General features: G+C 50.7%; 1 long non-coding RNA gene across 1 annotated transcript; it reads left to right on the top strand.

The window, feature by feature from the left end:
• Positions 1 to 2,116: 2,116 nt before the first annotated feature.
• LOC127908532 (uncharacterized) lies at positions 2,117 to 3,785 on the top strand. The gene is made up of 3 exons (XR_008067580.1): positions 2,117 to 2,171; positions 2,497 to 2,520; positions 3,696 to 3,785. It is a non-coding gene; the product is annotated as an uncharacterized LOC127908532 (long non-coding RNA).
• Positions 3,786 to 10,501: the final 6,716 nt, after the last annotated feature.

Here is a 10,501-nt window from a genome sequence, read left to right on the forward strand (position 1 = left end):
GTGTATGTATAGCCTATGTAGTGTGTATTTAGTGTGTATGGTGTGTGTATGTAGTGTGTATATAGTGTGCATATATAGTCTAGTGAGTGTGTATATAGTGTGTATACAGTGTGTATATAGTGTGTGTATATAGTCTAGTGAATGTGTATGTAGTGTGTGTATATAGTGTGTGTATATAGTCTAGTGATTGTGTATATAGTGTGTATGGTGTGTGTATGTAGTTTGTATGTAGTTTGTATATAGTGTGTATATAGTGTGTATATATATAGTCTAGTGATTGTGTATATAGTGTGTATGTAGTGTGTATATAGTGTGTATATATAGTCTAGTGGATGTGTATATAGTGTGTATGTAGTGTGTATATAGTGTGTATATATAGTCTAGTGGATGTGTATATAGTGTGTATGTAGTGTGTATGTAGTGTGTATGTAGTGTGTATATAGTGTGTATGTAGTGTGTATATAGTGTGTATGTAGTGTGTATATAGTGTGTATGTAGTGTGTATATAGTGGGTATATATAGTCTAGTGGATGTGTATATAGTGTGTATATTGTGTGTATATATAGTCTAGTGAATGTGTATGTAGTGTGTATGTAGTGTGTATGTAGTGTGTATTTAGTGGGTATATAGTGGGTATATATAGTCTAGTGAATGTGTATATAGTGTGTATATAGTGTGTATATATAGTCTAGTGAGAGTGTATGTAGTGTGTATATATAGTCTAGTGAATGTGTATATAGTGTGTATATATAGTCTAGTGAGTGTGTATATAGTGTGTATATAGTGTGTATATATAGTCTAGTGAGAGTGTATATAGTGTGTATATAGTGTGTATATAGTGTGTATATATAGTCTAGTGAGTGTGTATATAGTGTGTATATATAGTCTAGTGAGTGTGTATATAGTGTGTATTTAGTGTGTATATATAGTCTATTGAGTTTGTATATAGTGTGTATTTAGTGTGTATATATAGTCTAGTGAGTGTGTATACAGTGTGTATTTAGTGTATATATATAGTCTAATGAGTGTGTATATAATGTGTATATAGTGTATATATAGTGTGTATATATAGTCTAGTGATTGTGTATATAGTGTGCATATAGTGTGTATGTAGTGTGTAAATAGTGTGTATGTATAGCCTATGTAGTGTGTATTTAGTGTGTATGGTGTGTGTATGTAGTGTGTATATAGTGTGCATATATAGTCTAGTGAGTGTGTATATAGTGTGTGTACATAGCCTAGTGAATGTGTATGTAGTGTGTGTATATAGTGTGTGTATATAGTCTAGTGATTGTGTATATAGTGTGTATGGTGTGTGTATGTAGTTTGTATGTAGTTTGTATATAGTGTGTATATAGTGTGTGTATATATAGTCTAGTGATTGTGTATATAGTGTGTATGGTGTGTGTATGTAGTTTGTATGTAGTTTGTATATAGTGTGTATATAGTGTGTATATATATAGTCTAGTGATTGTGTATATAGTGTGTATGGTGTGTGTATATGGTGTGTATATATATATAGTCTAGTGTGTAGTAGTGTATATATAGTTAGGTGGTGGTGGTGTTAGGTACAGGGTTAGGGATGGTGTTAGGTACTGGGTTAGGGATGGTGTTAGGTACAGGGTTAGGGAGGGTGTTAGGTACGGGGTTAGGGATGGTGTTAGGTACGGGGTTAGGGATGGTGTTAGGTACAGGGTTAGGGATGGTGTTAGGTACGGGGTTAGGGGTGGTGTTAGGTAGGGGTTAGGGATGGTGTTAGGTACGGGGTTAGGGATGGTGTTAGGTACGGGGTTAGGGGTGGTGTTAGGTACGGGGTTAGGGATGGTGTTAGGTACAGGGTTAGGGATGGTGTTAGGTAGGGGGGATAGGTATGGGGTTAGGGATGGTGTTAGGTACGGGGTTAGGGATGGTGTTAGGTACGGGGTTAGGGATGGTGTTATGTACGGGGTTAGGGATGGTGTTAGGTACGGGGTTAGGGGTGGTGTTAGGTACGGGGTTAGGGATGGGGTTAGGTAGGGGAGGATAGGTACGGGGTTAGGGATGGTGTTAGGTACGGGGTTAGGGATGGTGTTAGGTAGGGGGATAGGTACGGGGTTAGGGATGGTGTTAGGTACAGGGTTAGGGATGGTGTTAGGTACGGGGTTAGGGATGGTGTTAGGTAGGGGGGATAGGTACGGGGTTAGGGATGGTGTTAGTTACAGGGTTAGGGATGGTGTTAGGTACGGGGTTAGGGATGGGGTTAGGTAGGGGGATAGGTATGGGGTTAGGGGTGGTGTTAGGTACGGGGTTAGGGATGGTGTAAGGTAGGGGAGATAGGTACGGGGTTAGGGATGGTGTTAGGTACGGGGTTAGGGAAGGTGTTAGGTATGGGGTTAGGGATGGTGTTAGGTAGGGGGTAAGGGATGGTGTTAGGTAGGGGGTAAGGTACGGGGTTAGGGATGGTGTTAGGTACAGGGTCAGGGATGGTGTTAGGTAAGGGGTTAGGGATGGTGTTAGGTACGGGGATAGGGATGGTGTTAGGTACGGGGTTAGGGATGGTGTTAGGTACGGGTTTAGGGATGGTGTTAGGTAGGGGGGATAGGTACGGGGTTAGGGATGGTGTTAGGTACGGGGTTAGGGATGGTGTTAGGTACGGGGTTAGGGGTGGTGTTAGGTAGGGGGGGATAGGTACGGGGTTAGGGATGGTGTTAGGTAGGGGGTTAGGGATGGTGTTAGGTACTGGGATAGGGGTGGTGTTAGGTAGGGGGTTAGAGATGGTGTTAGGTACGGGGTTAGGGGTGGTGTTAGGTAGGGGGTTGGAGATGGTGTTAGGTACGGGGTTAGGGATGGTGTTAGGTACGGGGTTAGGGGTGGTGTTAGGTACGGGGTTAGGGATGGTGTTAGGTACAGGGTTAGGGATGGTGTTAGGTAGGGGGATAGGTATGGGGTTAGGGATGGTGTTAGGTACGGGGTTAGGGATGGTGTTAGGTACGGGGTTAGGGATGGTGTTATGTACGGGGTTAGGGATGGTGTTAGGTACGGGGTTAGGGGTGGTGTTAGGTACGGGGTTAGGGATGGGGTTAGGTAGGGGAGGATAGGTACGGGGTTAGGGATGGTGTTAGGTACGGGGTTAGGGATGGTGTTAGGTAGGGGGGATAGGTACGGGGTTAGGGATGGTGTTAGGTACGGGGTTAGGGATGGTGTTAGGTACGGGGTTAGGGATGGTGTTAGGTATGGGGGATAGGTACGGGGTTAGGGATGGTGTTAGGTACGGGGGATAGGTACGGGGTTAGGGATGGTGTTAGTTACAGGGTTAGGGATGGTGTTAGGTACGGGGTTAGGGATGGGGTTAGGTAGGGGGATAGGTACGGGGTTAGGGGTGGTGTTAGGTACGGGGTTAGGGATGGTGTTAGGTATGGGAGATAGGTACGGGGTTAGGGATGGTGTTAGGTACGGGGTTAGGGATGGTGTAAGGTATGGGGTTAGGGATGGTGTTAGGTAGGGGGTAAGGAATGGTGTTAGGTAGGGGGGGTAAGGTACGGGGTTAGGGATGGTGTTAGGTACAGGGTTAGGGATGGTGTTAGGTAAGGGGTTAGGGATGGTGTTAGGTACGGGGTTAGGGATGGTGTTAGGTACGGGGTTAGGGGTGGTGTTAGGTACAGGGTTAGGGATGGTGTTAGGTAGGGGGATAGGTACGGGGTTAGGGATGGTGTTAGGTACGGGGTTAGGGATGGTGTTAGGTACGGGGTTAGGGATGGTGTTAGGTAGGGGGGATAGGTACGGGGTTAGGGATGGTGTTAGGTACGGGGTTAGGGCTGGTGTTAGGTACGGGGTTAGGGATGGTGTTAGGTACGGGGTTAGGGGTGGTGTTAGGTACGGGGTTAGGGATGGTGTTAGGTAGGGGGTTAGGGATGGTGTTAGGTAGGGGGTTAGGGATGGTGTTAGGTACGGGGTTAGGGATGGTGTTAGGTACGGGGTTAGGGGTGGTGTTAGGTAGGGGGGATAGGTACGGGGTTAGGGATGGTGTTATGTACGGGGTTAGGGCTGGTGTTAGGTACGGGGTTAGGGATGGTGTTAGGTACGGGGTTAGGGGTGGTGTTAGGTACGGGGTTAGGGATTATGTTAGGTAGGGGTTAGGGATGGTGTTAGGTAGGGGTTAGGGATGGTGTTAGGTACGGGGTTAGGGATGGTGTTAGGTACGGGGTTAGGGGTGGTGTTAGGTAGGGGGATAGGTACGGGGTTAGGGATGGTGTTATGTACGGGGTTAGGTGTGGTGTTAGGTACGGGGTTAGGGATGGTGTTAGGTACGGGGTTAGGGATGGTGTTAGGTACAGGGTTAGGGATGGTGTTAGGTAGGGGGATAGGTATGGGGTTAGGGATGGTGTTAGGTACGGGGTTAGTGATGGTGTTAGGTAGGGGGTTAGGGATGGTGTTAGGGGTGGTGTTAGGTACGGGGTTAGGGATGGTGTTAGGTACAGGGTTAGGGATGGTGTTAGGTACGGGGTTAGGGATGGTGTTAGGTACGGGGTTAGGGATGGTGTTATGTACGGGGTTAGGGATGGTGTTAGGTACGGGGTTAGGGGTGGTGTTAGGTACGGGGTTAGGGATGGGGTTAGGTAGGGGAGGATAGGTACGGGGTTAGGGATGGTTAGGTAGGGGGATAGGTACAGGGTTAGGGATGGTGTTAGGTACGGGGTTAGGGATGGTGTTAGGTAGGGGGATAGGTACGGGGTTAGGGATGGTGTTAGGTACGGGGTTAGGGATGGTGTTAGGTACGGGGTTAGGGATGGTGTTAGGTATGGGGGATAGGTACGGGGTTAGGGATGGTGTTAGTTACAGGGTTAGGGATGGTGTTAGGTACGGGGTTAGGGATGGGGTTAGGTAGGGGGATAGGTACGGGGTTAGGGGTGGTGTTAGGTACGGGGTTAGGGATGGTGTTAGGTACGGGGTTAGGGGTGGTGTTAGGTACGGGGTTAGGGATGGGGTTAGGTAGGGGGATAGGTACGGGGTTAGGGATGGTGTTAGGTACGGGGTTAGGGAGGGTGTTAGGTACGGGGTTAGGGATGGTGTTAGGTACGGGGTTAGGGATGGTGTTATGTACGGGGTTAGGGATGGTGTTAGGTACGGGGTTAGGGGTGGTGTTAGGTACGGGGTTAGGGATGGGGTTAGGTAGGGGAGGATAGGTACGGGGTTAGGGATGGTTAGGTAGGGGGATAGGTACAGGGTTAGGGATGGTGTTAGGTACGGGGTTAGGGATGGTGTTAGGTAGGGGGATAGGTACGGGGTTAGGGATGGTGTTAGGTACGGGGTTAGGGATGGTGTTAGGTACGGGGTTAGGGATGGTGTTAGGTATGGGGGATAGGTACGGGGTTAGGGATGGTGTTATGTACGGGGTTAGGTGTGGTGTTAGGTACGGGGTTAGGGATGGTGTTAGGTACGGGGTTAGGGATGGTGTTAGGTACAGGGTTAGGGATGGTGTTAGGTAGGGGGATAGGTATGGGGTTAGGGATGGTGTTAGGTACGGGGTTAGGGATGGTGTTAGGTAGGGGTTAGGGATGGTGTTAGGGGTGGTGTTAGGTACGGGGTTAGGGATGGTGTTAGGTACAGGGTTAGGGATGGTGTTAGGTACGGGGTTAGGGATGGTGTTAGGTACGGGGTTAGGGATGGTGTTATGTACGGGGTTAGGGATGGTGTTAGGTACGGGGTTAGGGGTGGTGTTAGGTACGGGGTTAGGGATGGGGTTAGGTAGGGGAGGATAGGTACGGGGTTAGGGATGGTTAGGTAGGGGGATAGGTACAGGGTTAGGGATGGTGTTAGGTACGGGGTTAGGGATGGTGTTAGGTAGGGGGATAGGTACGGGGTTAGGGATGGTGTTAGGTACGGGGTTAGGGATGGTGTTAGGTACGGGGTTAGGGATGGTGTTAGGTATGGGGGATAGGTACGGGGTTAGGGATGGTGTTAGTTACAGGGTTAGGGATGGTGTTAGGTACGGGGTTAGGGATGGGGTTAGGTAGGGGGATAGGTACGGGGTTAGGGGTGGTGTTAGGTACGGGGTTAGGGATGGTGTTAGGTACGGGGTTAGGGGTGGTGTTAGGTACGGGGGTTAGGGATGGGGTTAGGTAGGGGGATAGGTACGGGGTTAGGGATGGTGTTAGGTACGGGGTTAGGGAGGGTGTTAGGTACGGGGTTAGGGATGGTGTTAGGTACGGGGTTAGGGATGGTGTTATGTACGGGGTTAGGGATGGTGTTAGGTACGGGGTTAGGGGTGGTGTTAGGTACGGGGTTAGGGATGGGGTTAGGTAGGGGAGGATAGGTACAGGGTTAGGGATGGTTAGGTAGGGGGATAGGTACAGGGTTAGGGATGGTGTTAGGTACGGGGTTAGGGATGGTGTTAGGTAGGGGGATAGGTACGGGGTTAGGGATGGTGTTAGGTACGGGGTTAGGGATGGTGTTAGGTACGGGGTTAGGGATGGTGTTAGGTATGGGGGATAGGTACGGGGTTAGGGATGGTGTTAGTTACAGGGTTAGGGATGGTGTTAGGTACGGGGTTAGGGATGGGGTTAGGTAGGGGGGGATAGGTACGGGGTTAGGGGTGGTGTTAGGTACGGGGTTAGGGATGGTGTTAGGTATGGGAGATAGGTACGGGGTTAGGGATGGTGTTAGGTACGGGGTTAGGGATGGTGTAAGGTATGGGGTTAGGGATGGTGTTAGGTAGGGGGTAAGGGATGGTGTTAGGTAGGGGGTAAGGTACGGGGTTAGGGATGGTGTTAGGTACAGGGTTAGGGATGGTGTTAGGTAAGGGGTTAGGGATGGTGTTAGGTACGGGGTTAGGGATGGTGTTAGGTACGGGGTTAGGGATGGTGTTAGGTAGGGGGATAGGTATGGGGTTAGGGATGGTGTTAGGTACGGGGTTAGGGATGGTGTTAGGTAGGGGGTTAGGGATGGTGTTAGGGGTGGTGTTAGGTACGGGGTTAGGGATGGTGTTAGGTACAGGGTTAGGGATGGTGTTAGGTAGGGGGATAGGTATGGGGTTAGGGATGGTGTTAGGTACGGGGTTAGGGATGGTGTTAGGTACGGGGTTAGGGATGGTGTTATGTACGGGGTTAGGGGTGGTGTTAGGTACGGGGTTAGGGATGGGGTTAGGTAGGGGAGGATAGGTACGGGGTTAGGGATGGTTAGGTAGGGGGATAGGTACAGGGTTAGGGATTGTGTTAGGTACGGGGTTAGGGATGGTGTTAGGTAGGGGGATAGGTACGGGGTTAGGGATGGTGTTAGGTACGGGGTTAGGGATGGTGTTAGGTACGGGGTTAGGGATGGTGTTAGGTATGGGGGATAGGTACGGGGTTAGGGATGGTGTTAGTTACGGGGTTAGGGATGGGGTTAGGTAGGGGGATAGGTACGGGGTTAGGGGTGGTGTTAGGTACGGGGTTAGGGATGGTGTTAGGTAGGGGAGATAGGTACGGGGTTAGGGATGGTGTTAGGTACGGGGTTAGGGATGGTGTAAGGTATGGGGTTAGGGATGGTGTTAGGTAGGGGGTAAGGGATGGTGTTAGGTAGGGGGTAAGGTACGGGGTTAGGGATGGTGTTAGGTACAGGGTTAGGGATGGTGTTAGGTAAGGGGTTAGGGATGGTGTTAGGTACGGGGTTAGGGATGGTGTTAGGTACGGGGTTAGGGGTGGTGTTAGGTACAGGGTTAGGGATGGTGTTAGGTAGGGGGATAGGTACGGGGTTAGGGATGGTGTTAGGTACGGGGTTAGGGATGGTGTTAGGTACGGGGTTAGGGATGGTATTAGGTAGGGGGATAGGTACGGGGTTAGGGATGGTGTTAGGTACGGGGTTAGGGATGGTGTTAGGTACGGGGTTAGGGGTGGTGTTAGGTAGGGGGTTAGGGATGGTGTTAGGTAGGGGTTAGGGCTGGTGTTAGGTACGGGGTTAGGGATGGTGTTAGGTACGGGGTTAGGGGTGGTGTTAGGTACGGGGTTAGGGATGGTGTTAGGTAGGGGTTAGGGATGGTGTTAGGTAGGGGGTTAGGGATGGTGTTAGGTACGGGGTTAGGGATGGTGTTAGGTAGGGGGATAGGTACGGGGTTAGGGATGGTGTTAGGTACGGGGTTAGGGATGGTGTTAGGTACGGGGTTAGGGATGGTGTTAGGTAGGGGGATAGGTAGGGGGTTAGGGATGGTGTTAGGTACGGGGTTAGGGATGGTGTTAGGTAGGGGGTTAGGGATGGTGTTAGGTAGGGGGATAGGTACGGGGTTAGGGATGGTGTTAGGTACGGGGTTAGGGATGGTGTTAGGTACGGGGTTAGGGATGGTGTTAGGTAGGGGGGGATAGGTACGGGGTTAGGGATGGTGTTAGGTACGGGGATAGGGATGGTGTTAGGTACGGGGTTAGGGATGGTGATAGGTACGGGGTTAGGGATGGTGTTAGTTACAGGGTTAGGGATGGTGTTAGGTACGGGGTTAGGGATGTAGTCTAGTCAGTGTGTATATAGTGTTTATGTAGTGTGTATATATATAGTCTGGTGAGTGTGTATATAGTGTGTATATAGTGTGTATATAGTGTGTATAATATAGTCTAGTGAGTGTGTGTAGGGTCATTGCTAAATAGAGCCAGTGCAGATATTTATGGTACCATTAATTAACTATTTATCAGTCTGGCTATTTAGGAGTCTTGTGGCTTGGGGGTAGACGCTGTCTCTGAACCTGCTGGTGCAAGAGCTGATGGTCCGGTAGCGTTTGCCGGAAGGTAGCAGAGTGAACTGTCTAAGGCTTGGGTGGCTGGAGTGAATTTTCAAGACCTTCCTTTGACACCGCCTAATATAGAGGTCCTGGTTGGCAGGGAGCTCAGCCCAAAAGGGCGATGCAATTGCCATTCCCAAAATGTTCAATGGTACTTCTATAGAACATTTTGAGGATCTGAGGGCCCATGCCATGCCTCCTGAGGGGGAAGAGGCGCTACCTCGCCCTTTTCGCAACTGTGCGGGTGTGTGTGGACCATGTTAAGTCCATTCTGTCTCTTAACAGTCTCCCACTGGATCTATTTTTCCATGAATCTTAAAAGATTTTCAGCAATCAGAGGTCTGGATTTTTCGTTAAGCCTGAGGTGAGATGGGAGGAGAAGGAGAGGACAGAGGGATGATGGGGGGGGGCAGAGAGAGGCTGCTGGAGGGTCTGGGAGGAGAGGGGTGAGGGGGAGACGAATGGGGGGGGGCAAGAGAGAGGCTGCTGGAGGGGCTGGGAGGAGAGGGGTGAGGGGGAGACGAATGGGGGGGCAGAGAGAGGCTGCTGGAAGGGCTGGGAGGAGAGGGGTGAGGGGAGACGAATGGGAGGGGGGGGCAGAGAGAGGCTGCTGGAGGGTCTGGGAGGAGAGGGGTGAGGGGGAGACGAATGGGGGTGGCAGAGAGAGGTTGCTGGAGGGGCTGGGAGGAGAGGGGTGAGGGGGAGACGAATGGGGGGCAGAAAGAGGCTGCTGGAAGGGCTGGGAGGAGAGGGGTGAGGGGGAGACGAATGGGAGAGGGGGCAGAGAGAGGCTGCTGGGGGTCTGGGAGGAGAGGGGAGACGAATGGGGGGGCAGAGAGAGGCTGCTGGAGGGGGTCTGGGAGGAGAGGGGTGAGGGGGAGACAAATGGGAGAGGGGGCAGAGAGAGGCTGCTGGGGGTCTGGGAGGAGAGGGGGAGACGAATGGGGGGGCAGAGAGAGGCTGCTGGAGGGGCTGGGAGGAGAGGGGTGAGGGGTGAGGGGGAGACGAATGGGGGGGCAGAGAGAGGCTGCTGGAAGGGCTGGGAGGAGAGGGGTGAGGGGGAGACGAATGGGGGGGGCAGAGAGAGGCTGCTGGAGGGTCTGGGAGGAGAGGGGTGAGGGGTGAGGGGGAGACAAATGGGGGACCCTGAGAAAGGCTGAGAAAGATTTGATAAGAATTGTCCTGCGCCAGGGGAGGCCTTGTCCCGGGTCACGGATAGTGTGTTGGACTAGCCATCCCATAAATGCACTTCTAGACGAGCAGAGAGCTGACCTGGAAATACGTCCGGTATGACGTAGTACTGTGGTAAAGTCTCTCTCAGTAGTACTGTGGTAAAGTCTCTCTCAGTAGTACTGTGGTAAAGTCTCTCTCAGTAGTACTGTGGTAAAGTCTCTCTCAGTACGACGTAGTACTGTGGTAAAGTCTCTCTCAGTATGACGTAGTACTGTGGTAAAGTCTCTCTCAGTAGTACTGTGGTAAAGTCTCTCTCAGTATGACGTAGTACTGTGGTAAAGTCTCTCTCAGTAGTACTGTGGTAAAGTCTCTCTCAGTATGACGTAGTACTGTGGTAAAGTCTCTCTCAGTATGACGTAGTACTGTGGTAAAGTCTCTCTCAGTATGACGTAGTACTGTGGTAAAGTCTCTCTCAGTAGTACTGTGGTAAAGTCTCTCTCAGTAGTACTGTGGTAAAGTCTCTCTCAGTAGTACTGTGGTAAAGTCTCTCTCAGTATGACGTAGTACTGTGGTAAAGTCTCTCTCAGTATGACGTAGTACTGTGGTAAA

Source organism: Oncorhynchus keta, chromosome 17 (genome assembly GCF_023373465.1).
Source record: "Oncorhynchus keta strain PuntledgeMale-10-30-2019 chromosome 17, Oket_V2, whole genome shotgun sequence".
Classification (NCBI taxonomy): domain Eukaryota; kingdom Metazoa; phylum Chordata; class Actinopteri; order Salmoniformes; family Salmonidae; genus Oncorhynchus; species Oncorhynchus keta.